Below are 20,815 nucleotides of genomic sequence, written 5' to 3'. Positions count from 1 at the left end.
AGCTTCGCTGTGCTCTACTAAGGTGCGTATAGTGTCTCCGCATACCACAGCACGCGACATAGCTTTGCACACGATAAATATAATCGTTTCAGAGAGAAGAGCGGCAAATGTGACGATCTGGCATGAAGTAGATACAATAGCAAATGACGAAACCGTGCGGATTTCTCAGGTTTTAACTATATTCGAACACTTTTCACATTATTCGGGGCAACGTGGGTGCTAGACCTCCCTTCATGCAGAATCATAAGGTCCTAGCTCATGTCCAAGGCATCAAAGCCGTCTAAAAAGTCAATAATCGATAACTAAAACTTGAATTTTACTGCCTCTTACTGGCTATTACATCAACTTAGAAGCTTCCTCTGTGTTCTACTATGGTGAGTATAGTGTCTCCGCATACCTCTGCACGCGACATAGCTTTGCACACAATAAATATAATCGTTTCAGAGAGAAGAGCGTCAAATGTGACGACCTGGCATGAAGTTCATTCCATAGCAAATGACGAAAACGTGCGGATTTCTCAGGTTTTTACTACATATGAACACTTTTCACATTCTCCGGTGCAACGTGGGTGCTAGACCTCCCTTCATGCAAAATCTTAAGGTCAATAATCGATAACTAAAACTTGTATTGTACTGCCTCTTACTGGCTATTACATCAACTTAGAAGCTTCTTCTGTGTTCTACTATGGTGCGTATAGTGTCTCCACATACCACAGCACGCGACATAGCTTTGCACACGATAAATATAATCGTTTCAGATAGTAGAGCGGCAAATGTAGTGACATGCCATGAAGTCGATTCCGTAGCGAATGACGAAAACGTGCTGATTTCTCAGGTTTTTACTACATATGAACACTTTTCACATTATCCCATGCAACGTAGGTGCCAGACCTCCGTTCATGCAAAATCTTAGGGTCAATAATCAATAACTACAACTTGTATTGTACTGTCTCTTACTGGCTATTACATCAACTTTGAAGCTTCCTCTGTGTTCTACTATGGTGTGTATAGTGTCTCCGCATACCACAGCACGCGACATAGCTTTGCACACAATAAATATAATCGTTTCAGAGAGAAGAGCGGCAAATGTGACGATCTGTCATGAAGTTGATTCAATAGCAAATGACGAAAACGTGCGGATTTCTCAGGTTTTCACTATATTCGAACACTTTTCACATTCTCCGGTGCAACGTGGGTGCTAGACCTCACTTCATGCAAAATCGTAAGGTCCTAGCTCATGTCCAAGGCATTAAAGCCGTCTAAAAGGTAATAATCGATAACTAAAACTTGAATTGTACTGCCTCTTACTGGCTATTACATCAACTTTGAAGCTTCCTCTGTGTTCTACTATGGTGTGTATAGTGTCTCCGCATACCACAGCACGCGACATAGCTTTGCACACAATAAATATAATCGTTTCAGAGAGAAGAGCGGCAAATGTGACGATCTGGCATGAAGTTGATTCAATAACAAATGACGAAAACGTGCGGATTTCTCAGGTTTTTACTATATAAGAACACTTTTCACATTCTCCGGTGCAACGTGGGTGCTAGACCTCCCTTCATGCAAAATCGTAAGGTCCTAGCTCATGTAAAAGGCACCAAAGCCGGCTAAAGAGTCAATAATCGATAACTACAACTTGAATTGTACTCCCTCTTACTGGCTATTACATCAAGTTGGTAACTACTTCTTTGTTCTACTATGGTGTGTATAGTGTCTCCGCATACCACAGCACGCAACATAGCTTTGCACACGATAAATATAATCGTTTCGGAGAGAAGAGCGACAAATGTGACGATCTGGCATGAAGTTGATCCGATAGCGAATGAAGAAAATGTGCGGCTTTCTCAGGTTTTTACAACATATGAACACCCTTCACATTCTCCCGTGCAACGTGGATGCTCGACCTCCCTTCATGCAATATCTTAAGGTCCTAGCTCATGTCCAAGGCACCAAAACAGTCTATAAAGACAATAATCGATAACTAAAACTTGAATTATACTGCCTCTTACTGGCTATTACATCAACTTAGAAGCTTCCTCTGTGTTCTACTATGGTGCGTATAGTGTCTCCACATACCACAGCACGCGTAATAGCTTTGCACACGATAAATATAATCGTTTCAGAGATAAGAGCGGCAAATGTGACGATCTGGCATGAAGTAGATACAATAGCAAATGACGAAAACGTGCGGATTTCTCAGGTTTTAACTATATTCGAACACTTTTCACATTATTCGGGGCAACGTGGGTGCTAGACTTCCCTTCATGCAAAATCATAAGGTCCTAGCACATGTCCAAGGCATCAAAGCCGTCTAAAAAGTCAATAATCGATAACTAAAACTTGAATTTTACTGCCTCTTACTGGCTATTACATCAACTTAGAAGCTTCCTCTGTGTTTTACTATGGTGAGTATAGTGTCTCCGCATACCAAATCACGCGACATAGCTTTGCACACGGTAAATATAATCGTTTCAGTGAGAAGAGCGGCAAACGTGACGATCTGGCATTAAGTTGATTCAATAGCAAACGACGAAAACGTGCGGATTTCTCAGGTTTTTACTATATATGAACACTTTTCACATTCTTCGGGGCAACGTGGGTGCTAGACCTCCCTTCATGCAAAATCGTAAGGTCCTAGCTCATGTCCAAGGCATCAAAGCCGTCTAAATAGTAATAATCGATAGCTAAAACTTGAATTGTACTGCCTCTTACTGGCTATTACATCAACTTAGAAGCTTGCTCTGTGTTCTACTATGGTTAGTATAGTGTCTCCGCACACCACAGCACGCGACATAGCTTTGCACACGGTAAATATAATCGTTTCAGTGAGAAGAGCGGCAAACGTGACGATCTGGCATGAAGTTGATTCAATAGCAAATGACGAAAACGTGCGGATTTCTCAGGTTTTAACTATATTCGAACACTTTTCACATTATTCGGGGCAACGTGGGTGCTAGACTTCCCTTCATGCAAAATCTTAAGGTCCGAGATCATGTCCAAGGCACCAAAGCCGTCTAAAATGTCAATAATCGATAACTAAAACTTGAATTGTACTGCTGCTTACTGGCTATTACATTAACTGAGGAGCTTCTTCTGTGTTCTACTATGGTGCAAATAGTGTCTCCGCATACCACAGTACGCGACATAGCTTTGCACACGATAAATATAATCGTTTCAGAGAGAAGAGCGGCAAATGTGACGATCTGGCATGAAGTTGATTCCATAGCAAATGACGAAAACGTGCGGATTTCTCAGGTTTTTACTACATATGAACACTTTTCACTTTCTCCGGTGCAACGTGGGTGCTAGACCTCCCTTCATGCAAAATCTTAAGGTCAATAATCGATAACTAAAACTTGTATTGTACTGCCTCTTACTGGCTATTACATCAACTTAGAAGCTTCTTCTGTGTTCTACTATGGTGCGTATAGTGTCTCCACATACCACAGCACGCGACATAGCTTTGCACACGATAAATATAATCGTTTCAGATAGTAGAGCGGCAAATGTGGTGACATGCCATGAAGTCGATTCTGTAGCGAATGACGAAAACGTGCTGATTTCTCAGGTTTTTACTACATATGAACACTTTTCACATTCTCCCATGCAACGTAGGTGCCAGACCTCCGTTCATGCAAAATCTTAGGGTCAATAATCAAAAACTAAAACTTGTATTGTACTGTCTCTTACTGGCTATTACATCAACTTAGAAGCTTCTTCTGTGTTCTACTATGGTGCGTATAGTGTCTCCACATACCACAGCACGCGACATAGCTTTGCACACAATAAATATAATCGATTCAGAGAGAAGAGCGGCAAATGTGACGATCTGTCATGAAGTTGATTCAATAGCAAATGACGAAAACGTGCGGATTTCTCAGGTTTTCACTATATTCAAACACTTTTTACATTCTCCGGTGCAACGTGGGTGCTACACCTCACTTCATGCAAAATCGTAAGGTCCTAGCTCATGTCCAAGGCATCAAAGCCGTCTAAAAGGTAATAATCGATAACTAAAACTTGAATTGTACTGCCTCTTTCTGGCTATTACATCAACTTTGAAGCTTCCTCTGTGTTCTACTATGGTGTGTATAGTGTCTCCGCATACCACAGCACGCGACATAGCTTTGCACAAAATAAATATACTCGTTTCAGAGAGAAGAGCGGCAAATGTGACGATCTGGCATGAAGTTGATTCAATAACAAATGACGAAAACGTGCGGATTTCTCAGGTTTTTACTATATAAGAACACTTTTCACATTCTCCGGTGCAACGTGGGTGCTAGACCTCCCTTCATGCAAAATCGTAAGGTCCTAGCTCATGTCCAAGGCACCAAAGCCGTCTAAAAAGTAATAATCGATAACTAAAACTTGAATTGTACTGCCTCTTACTGGCTATTACATCAACTTAGAAGCTTCCTCTGTGTTCTACTATGGTGAGTATAGTGTCTCCGCACACCACAGCACGCGACATAGTTTTGCACACGGTATATATAATCGTTTCAGAGAGAAGAGGGGCAAATGTGACGATCTGGCATGAAGTTTATTCAATAGCAAATGACGAAAACGTGCTGATTTCTCACGTTTTTACTATATATGAACACTTTTCACATTCTCTGGGGCAACGTGGGTGCTAGACCTCCCTTCATGCAAAATCGTAAGGTCCTAGCTCTTCTCCAAGGCACTAAAGCCGGCTAAAAAGTCAATAAAAGATAACTAAAACTTGAATTGTACTACCTCTTACTGGCTATTACATCAAGTTAGTAACTACTTCTGTGTTCTACTATGGTATGTGTAGTGTCTCCGCATACCACAGCACGCAACATAGCTTTGCACACGATAAATATAATCGTTTCGGAGAGAAGAGCGACAAATGTGAGAATCTGGCTCGAAGTTGATTCGATAGCAACTGACGAAAACGTGCGGTTTTCTCAGGTTTTTACTACATATGAACACTTTTCACATTCTTCCGTGCAACGTGGATGCTAGTCCTCCCTTCATGCAAAATCGTATCGTCCTAGCTCATGTCCAATGCACCAAAGGCAGCTAAAAAGTCAATAACCGATAACCAAAACTTCAATTGTACTGGCTCTTACTGGCTATTACATCAACTTAGAATCTTCCTCTGTGTTCCACTATGGTGAGTATAGTGTCTCCACATACCACAGCACGCGACATAGCTTTGCACACGATAAATATAATCGTTTCTGAGAGAAGAGCGCAAGTGTTACGATCTGGCATGAAGTTGATTTGATAGCAAATGACGAAAACGTGAGGATTTCTCGGGTTTTTACTATATATGAACACTTTTCACATTCTCCGGGGCAACGAGGGTGCTAGACTTCCCTTCATGCAAAATCGTATGGTCCTAGGTCATGTCCAAGGCACAAATGCCGGTTATAAGTCAATAATCGATAACTAAAACTTGAATTGTACTTCCTCTTGCTGGCTACTACATCAAGTTAGTAACTACTTCTGTGTTCTACTATGGTGTGTACAGTGTATCCGCATACCACAGCACGCGACATAGTTTTGCACAAGGTAAATATAATCGTTTCAAAAAGAAGAGCGACAAATGTGACGATCTGGCATGAAGTAATTCGATAGCAAAAGACGAAAATGTGCGGATTTCTCATTTTTTTTTACTACATATGAACACTTTTCACATTCTCACTCGCAACGTGGATGCTCGACCTCCCTTCATGAAAAATCTTAAGGTCCTAGCTCATGTCCAAGTTACCAAACCAGTCTATAAAGTCAATAATCGATAACTATAACTCGAATTGTACTGCCTCTTACTGGCTATTACAACAACTTAGAAGCTTCCTCTGTGTTCAACTATGGTGAGTATAGTTTCTCCGCACACCACAGCACGCGACATAGTTTTGCACACGGTATATAATCGTTTCAGAGAGAAGAGCGGCAAATGTGACGATCTGGCATGAAGTTGATTCAATAGCAAATGACGAAAACGTGCGGATTTCTCAGGTTTTTACTATATATGAACACTTTTCACATTCTGCCGTGCAACGTGGATGCTAGTCCTCACTTCATGCAAAATCGTAGCGTCCTAGCTCATGTCCAATGCACCAAAGGCAGCTAAAAAGTCAATAACCGATAACCAAAACTTGAATTGTACTGCCTCTTACTGGCTATTACATCATCTTAGAAAGCTTCCTCTGTGTTCAACTTTGGTGAGTATAGTGTCTCCGCATACCACAGCACGCGAGATAGCTTTGCTCACAGTAAATATAATCGTTTCAGAGAGAAGAGCGGCAAATGTGACGATCTGGCATGATGTTGATCCGATACCAAATGACGAGAACGTGCGGATTTCTCAGGTTTTTACTACATATGAACACTTTTCACATTCTCCGGTGCAACGTGGGTGCTAGACCTCCCTTCATGCTAAATCTTAAGGTCAATAATCGATAACTAAAACTTGTATTGTACTGCCTCTTACTGGCTATTACATCAACTTAGAAGCTTCTTCTGTGTTCTACTATGGTGCGTATAGTGTCTCCACATACCACAGCACGCGACATAGCTTTGCACACGATAAATATAATCGTTTCAGATAGTAGAGCGGCAAATGTGGTGACATGCCATGAAGTCGATTCTGTAGCGAATGACGAAAACGTGCTGATTTCTCAGGTTTTTACTACATATGAACACTTTTCACATTCTCCCATGCAACGTAGGTGCCAGACCTCCGTTCATGCAAAATCTTAGGGTCAATAATCAAAAACTAAAACTTGTATTGTACTGTCTCTTACTGGCTATTACATCAACTTAGAAGCTTCTTCTGTGTTCTACTATGGTGCGTATAGTGTCTCCACATACCACAGCACGCGACATAGCTTTGCACACAATAAATATAATCGATTCAGAGAGAAGAGCGGCAAATGTGACGATCTGTCATGAAGTTGATTCAATAGCAAATGACGAAAACGTGCGGATTTCTCAGGTTTTCACTATATTCAAACACTTTTTACATTCTCCGGTGCAACGTGGGTGCTACACCTCACTTCATGCAAAATCGTAAGGTCCTAGCTCATGTCCAAGGCATCAAAGCCGTCTAAAAGGTAATAATCGATAACTAAAACTTGAATTGTACTGCCTCTTTCTGGCTATTACATCAACTTTGAAGCTTCCTCTGTGTTCTACTATGGTGTGTATAGTGTCTCCGCATACCACAGCACGCGACATAGCTTTGCACAAAATAAATATACTCGTTTCAGAGAGAAGAGCGGCAAATGTGACGATCTGGCATGAAGTTGATTCAATAACAAATGACGAAAACGTGCGGATTTCTCAGGTTTTTACTATATAAGAACACTTTTCACATTCTCCGGTGCAACGTGGGTGCTAGACCTCCCTTCATGCAAAATCGTAAGGTCCTAGCTCATGTCCAAGGCACCAAAGCCGTCTAAAAAGTAATAATCGATAACTAAAACTTGAATTGTACTGCCTCTTACTGGCTATTACATCAACTTAGAAGCTTCCTCTGTGTTCTACTATGGTGAGTATAGTGTCTCCGCACACCACAGCACGCGACATAGTTTTGCACACGGTATATATAATCGTTTCAGAGAGAAGAGGGGCAAATGTGACGATCTGGCATGAAGTTTATTCAATAGCAAATGACGAAAACGTGCTGATTTCTCACGTTTTTACTATATATGAACACTTTTCACATTCTCTGGGGCAACGTGGGTGCTAGACCTCCCTTCATGCAAAATCGTAAGGTCCTAGCTCTTCTCCAAGGCACTAAAGCCGGCTAAAAAGTCAATAAAAGATAACTAAAACTTGAATTGTACTCCCTCTTACTGGCTATTACATCAAGTTAGTAACTACTTCTGTGTTCTACTATGGTATGTGTAGTGTCTCCGCATACCACAGCACGCAACATAGCTTTGCACACGATAAATATAATCGTTTCGGAGAGAAGAGCGACAAATGTGAGAATCTGGCTCGAAGTTGATTCGATAGCAACTGACGAAAACGTGCGGTTTTCTCAGGTTTTTACTACATATGAACACTTTTCACATTCTTCCGTGCAACGTGGATGCTAGTCCTCCCTTCATGCAAAATCGTATCGTCCTAGCTCATGTCCAATGCACCAAAGGCAGCTAAAAAGTCAATAACCGATAACCAAAACTTCAATTGTACTGGCTCTTACTGGCTATTACATCAACTTAGAATCTTCCTCTGTGTTCCACTATGGTGAGTATAGTGTCTCCACATACCACAGCACGCGACATAGCTTTGCACACGATAAATATAATCGTTTCTGAGAGAAGAGCGCAAGTGTTACGATCTGGCATGAAGTTGATTTGATAGCAAATGACGAAAACGTGAGGATTTCTCGGGTTTTTACTATATATGAACACTTTTCACATTCTCCGGGGCAACGAGGGTGCTAGACTTCCCTTCATGCAAAATCGTATGGTCCTAGGTCATGTCCAAGGCACAAATGCCGGTTATAAGTCAATAATCGATAACTAAAACTTGAATTGTACTTCCTCTTGCTGGCTACTACATCAAGTTAGTAACTACTTCTGTGTTCTACTATGGTGTGTACAGTGTATCCGCATACCACAGCACGCGACATAGTTTTGCACAAGGTAAATATAATCGTTTCAAAAAGAAGAGCGACAAATGTGACGATCTGGCATGAAGTAATTCGATAGCAAAAGACGAAAATGTGCGGATTTCTCATTTTTTTTTACTACATATGAACACTTTTCACATTCTCACTCGCAACGTGGATGCTCGACCTCCCTTCATGAAAAATCTTAAGGTCCTAGCTCATGTCCAAGTTACCAAACCAGTCTATAAAGTCAATAATCGATAACTATAACTCGAATTGTACTGCCTCTTACTGGCTATTACAACAACTTAGAAGCTTCCTCTGTGTTCAACTATGGTGAGTATAGTTTCTCCGCACACCACAGCACGCGACATAGTTTTGCACACGGTATATATAATCGTTTCAGAGAGAAGAGCGGCAAATGTGACGATCTGGCATGAAGTTGATTCAATAGCAAATGACGAAAACGTGCGGATTTCTCAGGTTTTTACTATATATGAACACTTTTCACATTCTGCCGTGCAACGTGGATGCTAGTCCTCACTTCATGCAAAATCGTAGCGTCCTAGCTCATGTCCAATGCACCAAAGGCAGCTAAAAAGTCAATAACCGATAACCAAAACTTGAATTGTACTGCCTCTTACTGGCTATTACATCATCTTAGAAAGCTTCCTCTGTGTTCAACTTTGGTGAGTATAGTGTCTCCGCATACCACAGCACGCGAGATAGCTTTGCTCACAGTAAATATAATCGTTTCAGAGAGAAGAGCGGCAAATGTGACGATCTGGCATGATGTTGATCCGATACCAAATGACGAGAACGTGCGGATTTCTCAGGTTTTTACTACATATGAACACTTTTCACATTCTCCGGTGCAACGTGGGTGCTAGACCTCCCTTCATGCTAAATCTTAAGGTCAATAATCGATAACTAAAACTTGTATTGTACTGCCTCTTACTGGCTATTACATCAACTTAGAAGCTTCGCTGTGCTCTACTAAGGTGCGTATAGTGTCTCCGCATACCACAGCACGCGATATAGCTTTGCACACGATAAATATAATCGTTTCAGAGAGAAGAGCGGCAAATGTGACGATCTGGCATGAAGTAGATACAATAGCAAATGACGAAACCGTGCGGATTTCTCAGGTTTTAACTATATTCGAACACTTTTCACATTATTCGGGGCAACGTGGGTGCTAGACCTCCCTTCATGCAGAATCATAAGGTCCTAGCTCATGTCCAAGGCATCAAAGCCGTCTAAAAAGTCAATAATCGATAACTAAAACTTGAATTTTACTGCCTCTTACTGGCTATTACATCAACTTAGAAGCTTCCTCTGTGTTCTACTATGGTGAGTATAGTGTCTCCGCATACCTCTGCACGCGACATAGCTTTGCACACAATAAATATAATCGTTTCAGAGAGAAGAGCGTCAAATGTGACGACCTGGCATGAAGTTCATTCCATAGCAAATGACGAAAACGTGCGGATTTCTCAGGTTTTTACTACATATGAACACTTTTCACATTCTCCGGTGCAACGTGGGTGCTAGACCTCCCTTCATGCAAAATCTTAAGGTCAATAATCGATAACTAAAACTTGTATTGTACTGCCTCTTACTGGCTATTACATCAACTTAGAAGCTTCTTCTGTGTTCTACTATGGTGCGTATAGTGTCTCCACATACCACAGCACGCGACATAGCTTTGCACACGATAAATATAATCGTTTCAGATAGTAGAGCGGCAAATGTAGTGACATGCCATGAAGTCGATTCTGTAGCGAATGACGAAAACGTGCTGATTTCTCAGGTTTTTACTACATATGAACACTTTTCACATTATCCCATGCAACGTAGGAGCCAGACCTCCGTTCATGCAAAATCTTAGGGTCAATAATCAATAACTACAACTTGTATTGTACTGTCTCTTACTGGCTATTACATCAACTTAGAAGCTTCCTCTGTGTTCTACTATGGTGTGTATAATGTCTCCGCATACCACAGCACGCGACATAGCTTTGCACACAATAAATATAATCGTTTCAGAGAGAAGAGCGGCAAATGTGACGATCTGTCATGAAGTTGATTCAATAGCAAATGACGAAAACGTGCGGATTTCTCAGGTTTTCACTATATTCGAACACTTTTCACATTCTCCGGTGCAACGTGGGTGCTAGACCTCACTTCATGCAAAATCGTAAGGTCCTAGCTCATGTCCAAGGCATTAAAGCCGTCTAAAAGGTAATAATCGATAACTAAAACTTGAATTGTACTGCCTCTTACTGGCTATTACATCAACTTTGAAGCTTCCTCTGTGTTCTACTATGGTGTGTATAGTGTCTCCGCATACCACAGCACGCGACATAGCTTTGCACACAATAAATATAATCGTTTCAGAGAGAAGAGCGGCAAATGTGACGATCTGGCATGAAGTTGATTCAATAACAAATGACGAAAACGTGCGGATTTCTCAGGTTTTTACTATATAAGAACACTTTTCACATTCTCCGGTGCAACGTGGGTGCTAGACCTCCCTTCATGCAAAATCGTAAGGTCCTAGCTCATGTAAAAGGCACCAAAGCCGGCTAAAGAGTCAATAATCGATAACTACAACTTGAATTGTACTCCCTCTTACTGGCTATTACATCAAGTTGGTAACTACTTCTTTGTTCTACTATGGTGTGTATAGTGTCTCCGCATACCACAGCACGCAACATAGCTTTGCACACGATAAATATAATCGTTTCGGAGAGAAGAGCGACAAATGTGACGATCTGGCATGAAGTTGATCCGATAGCGAATGAAGAGAATGTGCGGCTTTCTCAGGTTTTTACAACATATGAACACCCTTCACATTCTCCCGTGCAACGTGGATGCTCGACCTCCCTTCATGCAATATCTTAAGGTCCTAGCTCATGTCCAAGGCACCAAAACAGTCTATAAAGACAATAATCGATAACTAAAACTTGAATTATACTGCCTCTTACTGGCTATTACATCAACTTAGAAGCTTCCTCTGTGTTCTACTATGGTGCGTATAGTGTCTCCACATACCACAGCACGCGTAATAGCTTTGCACACGATAAATATAATCGTTTCAGAGATAAGAGCGGCAAATGTGACGATCTGGCATGAAGTAGATACAATAGCAAATGACGAAAACGTGCGGATTTCTCAGGTTTTAACTATATTCGAACACTTTTCACATTATTCGGGGCAACGTGGGTGCTAGACTTCCCTTCATGCAAAATCATAAGGTCCTAGCACATGTCCAAGGCATCAAAGCCGTCTAAAAAGTCAATAATCGATAACTAAAACTTGAATTTTACTGCCTCTTACTGGCTATTACATCAACTTAGAAGCTTCCTCTGTGTTTTACTATGGTGAGTATAGTGTCTCCGCATACCAAATCACGCGACATAGCTTTGCACACGGTAAATATAATCGTTTCAGTGAGAAGAGCGGCAAACGTGACGATCTGGCATGAAGTTGATTCAATAGCAAACGACGAAAACGTGCGGATTTCTCAGGTTTTTACTATATATGAACACTTTTCACATTCTTCGGGGCAACGTGGGTGCTAGACCTCCCTTCATGCAAAACCGTAAGGTCCTAGCTCATGTCCAAGGCATCAAAGCCGTCTAAATAGTAATAGTCGATAGCTAAAACTTGAATTGTACTGCCTCTTACTGGCTATTACATCAACTTAGAAGCTTGCTCTGTGTTCTACTATGGTTAGTATAGTGTCTCCGCACACCACAGCACGCGACATAGTTTTGCACACGGTATATATAATCGTTTCAGAGAGAAGAGCGGCAAATGTGACGATCTGGCATGAAGTTGATTCAATAGCAAATGACGAAAACGTGCGGATTTCTCAGGTTTTTACTATATATGAACACTTTTCGCATTCTCCCATGCAACGTGGGTGCCAGACCTCCGTTCATGCAAAATCTTAAGGTCCGAGATCATGTCCAAGGCACCAAAGCCGTCTAAAATGTCAATAATCGATAACTAAAACTTGAATTGTACTGCTGCTTACTGGCTATTACATTAACTGAGGAGCTTCTTCTGTGTTCTACTATGGTGCATATAGTGTCTCCGCATACCACAGTACGCGACATAGCTTTGCACACGATAAATATAATCGTTTCAGAGAGAAGAGCGGCAAATGTGACGATCTGGCATGAAGTTGATTCCATAGCAAATGACGAAAACGTGCGGATTTCTCAGGTTTTTACTACATATGAACACTTTTCACTTTCTCCGGTGCAACGTGGGTGCTAGACCTCCCTTCATGCAAAATCTTAAGGTCAATAATCGATAACTAAAACTTGTATTGTACTGCCTCTTACTGGCTATTACATCAACTTAGAAGCTTCTTCTGTGTTCTACTATGGTGCGTATAGTGTCTCCACATACCACAGCACGCGACATAGCTTTGCACACGATAAATATAATCGTTTCAGATAGTAGAGCGGCAAATGTGGTGACATGCCATGAAGTCGATTCTGTAGCGAATGACGAAAACGTGCTGATTTCTCAGGTTTTTACTACATATGAACACTTTTCACATTCTCCCATGCAACGTAGGTGCCAGACCTCCGTTCATGCAAAATCTTAGGGTCAATAATCAAAAACTAAAACTTGTATTGTACTGTCTCTTACTGGCTATTACATCAACTTAGAAGCTTCTTCTGTGTTCTACTATGGTGCGTATAGTGTCTCCACATACCACAGCACGCGACATAGCTTTGCACACAATAAATATAATCGATTCAGAGAGAAGAGCGGCAAATGTGACGATCTGTCATGAAGTTGATTCAATAGCAAATGACGAAAACGTGCGGATTTCTCAGGTTTTCACTATATTCAAACACTTTTTACATTCTCCGGTGCAACGTGGGTGCTACACCTCACTTCATGCAAAATCGTAAGGTCCTAGCTCATGTCCAAGGCATCAAAGCCGTCTAAAAGGTAATAATCGATAACTAAAACTTGAATTGTACTGCCTCTTTCTGGCTATTACATCAACTTTGAAGCTTCCTCTGTGTTCTACTATGGTGTGTATAGTGTCTCCGCATACCACAGCACGCGACATAGCTTTGCACAAAATAAATATACTCGTTTCAGAGAGAAGAGCGGCAAATGTGACGATCTGGCATGAAGTTGATTCAATAACAAATGACGAAAACGTGCGGATTTCTCAGGTTTTTACTATATAAGAACACTTTTCACATTCTCCGGTGCAACGTGGGTGCTAGACCTCCCTTCATGCAAAATCGTAAGGTCCTAGCTCATGTAAAGGGCACCAAAGCCGGCTAAAAAGTCAATAAACGATAACTAAAACTTGAATTGTACTCCCTCTTACTGGCTATTACATCAAGTTAGTAACTACTTCTTTGTTCTACTATGGTGTGTATAGTGTCTCCGCATACCACAGCACGCAACATAGCTTTGCACACGATAAATATAATCGTTTCGGAGAGAAGAGCGACAAATGTGACGATCTGGCATGAAGTTGATCCGATAGCGAATGAAGAAAATGTGCGGCTTTCTCAAGTTTTTACAACATATGAACACCCTTCACATTCTCCCGTGCAACGTGGATGCTCGACCTCCCTTCATGCAATATCTTAAGGTCCTAGCTCATGTCCAAGGCACCAAAACAGTCTATAAAGTCAATAATCGATAACTAAAACTTGAATTATACTGCCTCTTACTGGCTATTACATCAACTTAGAAGCTTCCTCTGTGTTCTACTATGGTGCGTATAGTGTCTCCACATACCACAGCACGCGACATAGCTTTGCACACGATAAATATAATCGTTTCAGAGATAAGAGCGGCAAATGTGACGATCTGGCATGAAGTAGATACAATAGCAAATGACGAAACCGTGCGGATTTCTCAGGTTTTAACTATATTCGAACACTTTTCACATTATTCGGGGCAACGTGGGTGCTAGACTTCCCTTCATGCAAAATCATAAGGTCCTAGCACATGTCCAAGGCATCAAAGCCGTCTAAAAAGTCAATAATCGATAACTAAAACTTGAATTTTACTGCCTCTTACTGGCTATTACATCAACTTAGAAGCTCCCTCTGTGTTTTACTATGGTGAGTATAGTGTCTCCGCATACCACAGCACGCGACATAGCTTTCCTCACGATAAATATAACCGTTTCAGAGAGAAGAGCAGCAAATGTAACGATCTGGCATGAAGTAGATACAATAGCAAATGACGAAACCGTGCGGATTTCTCAGGTTTTAACTATATTCGAACACTTTTCACATTATTCGGGGCAACGTGGGTGCTAGACCTCCCTTCATGCAAAATCATAAGGTCCTAGCTCATGTCCAAGGCATCAAAGCCGTCTAAAAGGTAATAATCGGTAACTAAAACTTGAATTGTACTGCCTCTTACTGGCTATTACATCAACTTTGAAGCTTCCTCTGTGTTCTACTATGGTGTGTATAGTGTCTCCGCATACCACAGCACGCAACATAGCTTTGCACACAATAAATATAATCGTTTCGGTGAGAAGAGCGGCAAATGTGACGATCTGGCATGAAGTTGATTCAATAACAAATGACGAAAACGTGCGTATTTCTCAGGTTTTTACTATATAAGAACACTTTTCACCTTCTCCGGTGCAACGTGGGTGATAGACCTCCCTTCATGCAAAATCGTAAGGTCCTAGCTCATGTAAAAGGCACCAAAGCCGGCTAAAAAGTCAATAATCGATAACTAAAACTTGAATTGTACTACCTCTTACTGGCTATTACATCAAGTTAGTAACTACTTCTTTGTTCTACTATGGTGTGTATAGTGTCTCCGCATACCACAGCACGCAACATAGCTTTGCACACAATAAATATAATAGTTTCAGAGAGAAGAGCGGCAAATGTGACGATCTGTCATGAAGTAGATACAATAGCAAATGACGAAACCGTGCGGATTTCTCAGGTTTTAACTATATTCGAACACTTTTCACATTATTCGGGGCAACGTGGGTGCTAGACTTCCCTTCATGCAAAATCATAAGGTCCTAGCACATGTCCAAGGCATCAAAGCCGTCTAAAAAGTCAATAATCGATAACAAAAACTTGAATTTTACTGCCTCTTACTGGCTATTACATCAACTTAGAAGCTTCCTCTGTGTTTTACTATGGTGAGTATAGTGTCTCCGCATACAAAATCACGCGACATAGCTTTGCACACGGTAAATATAATCGTTTCAGTGAGAAGAGCGGCAAACGTGACGATCTGGCATGAAGTTGATCGATAGCAAATGACGAAAACGTGCAGATTTCTCAGGTTTTTACAACATATGAGCACTTTTCACATTCTCCGGTGCAACGTGGGTGCTAGACCTCCCTTCATGCAAAATCGTAAGGTCAATAATCGATAACTAAAACTTGTATTGTACTGCCTCTTACTGGCTATTACATCAACTTAGAAGCTTCTTCTGTGTTCTACTATGGTGCGTATAGTGTCTCCACATACCACAGCACGCGACATAACTTTGCACACGATAAATATAATCGTTTCTGAGAAAAGAGCGCAAGTGTGACGATCTGGCATGAAGTTGATTCGATAGCAAATGACGAAAACGTGAGGATTTCTCAGGTTTTTACTATATATGAACACTTTGCACATTCTTCAGCGCAACGTGGGTGCTCGGCCTCCCATCATGCAAAATCGTAAGGTCCTAGCTCATGTCCAATGCACCACAGCCGTCTAAAAATTCAATAATCGATAACAATAACTTAAGTATTACTGCTTCTTACTGGTTATTACATCAAATTAGAAGCTTCTTCAGTATTCTACTATGGTGCGTATAGTTCTTCTGCATACCATAGCACGCGAAATAGCTTTGCACACGATAAATATAATCGTTTCAAAAAGAAGAGCGGCAAATGTGACAATCTGGCATGAAGTTGATTCGCCAGCAAATGACGAAAACTCGCGGATTTCTCAGGTTTTCACTACATATGAACACTTTTCACATTCTCCGGGGCAACGTGGGTGCTAGACCTCCCTTCATGCAAAATCGTAAGGTCCTAGGTCATCTCCAAGGCACAAAAGCCTTCTAAAGAGTCAATAATCGATAACTAAAACTTGAATTGTACTGCCTCTTACTGGCTATTACATCAAGTTAGTAACTACTTCTGTGTTCTACTATGGTGTGTATAGTGTCTCGGCATACCACAGCACGCGACATAGCTTTCCACACGGGAAATATAATCGTTTCAGAGAGAAGAGCTTCAATTGTGACATTCTGGCATGAAGTTGATCCGATAGCGAATGAAGAAAATGTGCGGCTTTCTCAGGTTTTTACTACATTTGAACTCTTTTCACATTCTGCAGTGCAACGTGTGTGCTAGACCTCCCTTCATGCAAAATCTTAAGGTCCTAGCTAATGTCCAAGGCACCAAAACCGTCAAAAAAGTCAATAATCGATAACTAAAACTTGGATTGTACTGCGTCTTACTGGCTATTACATCAACTTAGAAGCTTCCTCTGTGTTCTACTATGGTGAGTATAGTGTCTCCACATACCACAGCACGCCACATAGTTTTGCACAAGGTGAATATAATCGTTTCAGAGAGAAGAGCGCAAGTGTGACGATCTGGCATGAAGTTAATGCGATAGCAAATGACAAAAACGTGCGGATTTCTCAGGTTTTTACTATAAATGATCACTTTTCACATTCTCCGGTGCGACGTGGTTGCTAGACCTCACATCATGCAAAATCGTAAAGTCCTAGCTCATGTCCAAGGCACCAGAGCCGGCTAAAAAGTCAGTAATCGATAACTAAAACTTAAATTTTATTGCTTTTTACTGGCTATTACATCAACTTAGAAGCTTCTTCTGTGTTCTACTATGGTGCGTATAGTTCTTCCACATATCACAGCACGCGAAATAGCTTTGCACAAGATAAATATAATCGTTTCAGAGAGAAGAGCGACAAATGTGACGATCTGGTTGAAGTTGATCCGATAGCAAATGACGAAAACGTGCGGATTTCTCATGTTTTCACTACATATAAACACTTTTCACATTCCCCCGTGCAACGTGTGTGCTAGACGTCCCTTCATGCTAAATTTAAGGTCCTAGCTCATGTCCAAATCACCAAAGCCGGCTAAGAAGTCAACAATCGATAACTGAAATTTGATTAGTACTGCCCCTACTGGCTTTTACATCAACTTAGAAGCTTCTTCTGTGTTCTGCTATGGTGCGTATAGTGTCTCCGCAAACCACAGCACGCGACATAGGTTTGCACACGATAAATACACTCCTGGAAATTGAAATAAGAACACCCTGAATTCCTTGTCCCAGGAAGGGGAAACTTTATTGACACATTCATGGGGTCAGATACATGACATGATCACACTGACAGAACCACAGGCACATAGACACAGGCAACAGAGCACGCACAATGTTGGCACTAGTACAGTGTATATCCACCTTTCACAGCAATGCAGGCTGCTACTCTCCCTTGGAGACGATCGTAGAGATGCTGGATGTAGTCCTGTAGAACGGCTTGCCATGTCATTTCCACCTGTCGCCTCAGTTGTTCCAGCGTTCGTGCTGGACGTGCAGACCGCGTGAGACGACGCTTCATCCAGTCCCAAACATGCTCAAATGGGGACAGATCCGGAGATCTTGCTGTCCTGGGTAGTTGACTTACACCTTACGTTGGGTGGCATGGGATACATGCGGACACGCATTGTCCTGTTGGAACAGCAAGTTCCCTTGCCGGTCTAGGAATGGTAGAACGATGGGTTCGATGATGGTTTGGATGTACCGTGCACTATTCAGTGTCCCTTCGACGATCACCAGAGGTGTACGGCCAGTGTAGGAGATCGCTCCCCACACCATGATGCCGGGTGTTGGCCCTGTGTGCCTCGGTCGTATGCAGTCCTGATTGTGGCGCTCACCTGCACGGCGCCAAACACGCATACGACCATCATTGGCACCAAGGCAGAAGCGACTCTCATCGCTGAAGACGACACGTCTCCATTCGTCCCTCCATTCTCGCCTGTCGCGACACCACTGGAGGCGGGCTGCACGATGTTGGGGCGTGAGCGGAAGACGGCCTAACGGTGTTCAGGACCGTAGCCCAGCTTCATGGAGAAGGTTGCGAATGGTCCTCGCCGATACCCCAGGAGCAACAGTGTCCCTAATTTGCAGGGAGGTGGCACTGTGTAGCATCCTACGGTCTTGGCGTGAATCCGTGCGTCGCTGCGGTCCGGTCTCAGGTCGACGGGCACGTGCCCCTTCCACCGACCACTGGCGACAACATCGATGAACTGTGGAGACCTCACAACCCACGTGTTGAGCGATTCGGCGGTACGTCCACCCAGCCTCCCGCATGCCCACTATACGCCCTCGCTCAAAGTCCGTCAACTGCACATACGGTTCACGTCAACGCTGTCGCGGCATGCTACCAGTATTAAAGACTGCGATGGAACTCCGTATGCCACGGGAAACTGGCTGACACTGACGGCGGCGGTGCACAATTGCTGCGCAGCTAGCGCCATTCGACGGCCAACACCGCGGTTCCTGGTGTGTCCGCTGTGCCGTGAGTGTGATCATTGCTTGTACAGCCCTCTCGCAGTGTCCGGAGCAAGTATGGTTGGTATGACACACCGGTGTCAATGTGTTCTTTTTTCCTTTTCCAGGAGTGTATAATCGTTTCAGAGAGAAGAATTTCAAATGTGACGTTCTGGCATGAAGTTGATTCGATAGCGAATGAAGAAAATGTGCGGCTCTCTCAGGTTTTAACTACATATGAACACTTTTCACATTTTCCTATGCAACGTGGGTGATAGACCTCCCTTCATGCAAAATCGTAAGGTCCTAGCTCATGTCCAAGGCACCAAAGCCGGCTAAAAGGTCAATAATCGATAGCTGAAACTTGAATTGTACTGCCTATTACTGGCTATTACATCAAGTTAGTAGCTACTTCTGTGTTCTACTATGGTGTGTGTAGTGTCTCCGCATAATACAGAACGCGACATAGCTTTGCACACGATAAATATAATCGTTTCGGAGAGAAGACCGACAAATGTGACGTTCTGGCATGAAGTTGATTCGTTAGCGAATGAAGAAATGTGCGGCTTTCTCAGGTTTTTACTACATATGAACACTTTTCACATTCTGCCGTGCAACGTGGGTGCTAGACCTCCCTTAATGCAAAATCTTAAGGTCCTAGCTCATGTCCAAGGCACCAAAACCGTCTAAAAAGTCAATAATCGATAACTATAACTTGAATTGTACTGCCTCTTACTGGCTATTACATCATTTTAGAAGCTTCTTCTATGCTCTACTATGGTGCGTATAGTGTCTCCGCGTACCACAGCACGCGACATAGCTTTGCAAACGATAAATATAATCGTTTCAGAGAGAAGAGCGGCAAATGAGACGATCTGGCGTGACGTTGATTCGATAAGAAATGACGAAAACCCGCGGAATTCTAAGGTTTTCACTACATATGAACACTTTTCACATTCTCCCGTGCAACGTGTGTGCTAGACCTCCCTTCATGCAAAATCTTGAGGTCCTAGCTCATGTCCAAGGCACCAAAACCGTCTAAAAAGTCGATAATCGATAGCTAAAACTTGAATTGTACTGCCTGTTACTGGCTATTACATCGACTTAGAAGCTTCGCTGTGTTCTACTAAGGTGCGTATAGTGTCTCCGCATACCACAGCACGCGACATAGCTTTGCACACGATAAATATAATCGTTTCAGAGAGAAGAGCGGCAAATGTGACGATCTGGCATGACGTTGATTCGATAGGAAATAACGAAAACCTGCGAATTTCTCAGGTTTTCACTACATATGAACACTTTTCACATTCTCCCGTGAAACGTGTGTGCTAGACCTCCCTTCATGCAAAATCTTAAGGTCCTAGCTGAAGTCCAAGGCACCATAGCCGTCTAAAAAGTCAATAATCGATAACTGAAACTTGAATTTTAATGCCTCCTACTTGCTATTACATCAACTTAGAAGCTTCTTCTGTGTCTTTCTATGGTTCCTATAGTGTCTCCGTATACCACAGCACGCGACAGAGCTTTGCACACGATAAATATAATCGTTTCAGAGAGACGAGCTTCAAATGTGACGTTCTGGCATGAAGTTGATTCGATAGCGAATGAAGAAAATGTTCGGCTTTCACAGGTTTTTACTACATATGAACACTTT

Source organism: Schistocerca gregaria, chromosome 1, assembly GCF_023897955.1.
Source record: "Schistocerca gregaria isolate iqSchGreg1 chromosome 1, iqSchGreg1.2, whole genome shotgun sequence".
Taxonomy (NCBI): domain Eukaryota; kingdom Metazoa; phylum Arthropoda; class Insecta; order Orthoptera; family Acrididae; genus Schistocerca; species Schistocerca gregaria.
This window is presented reverse-complemented; position numbering follows the sequence as displayed.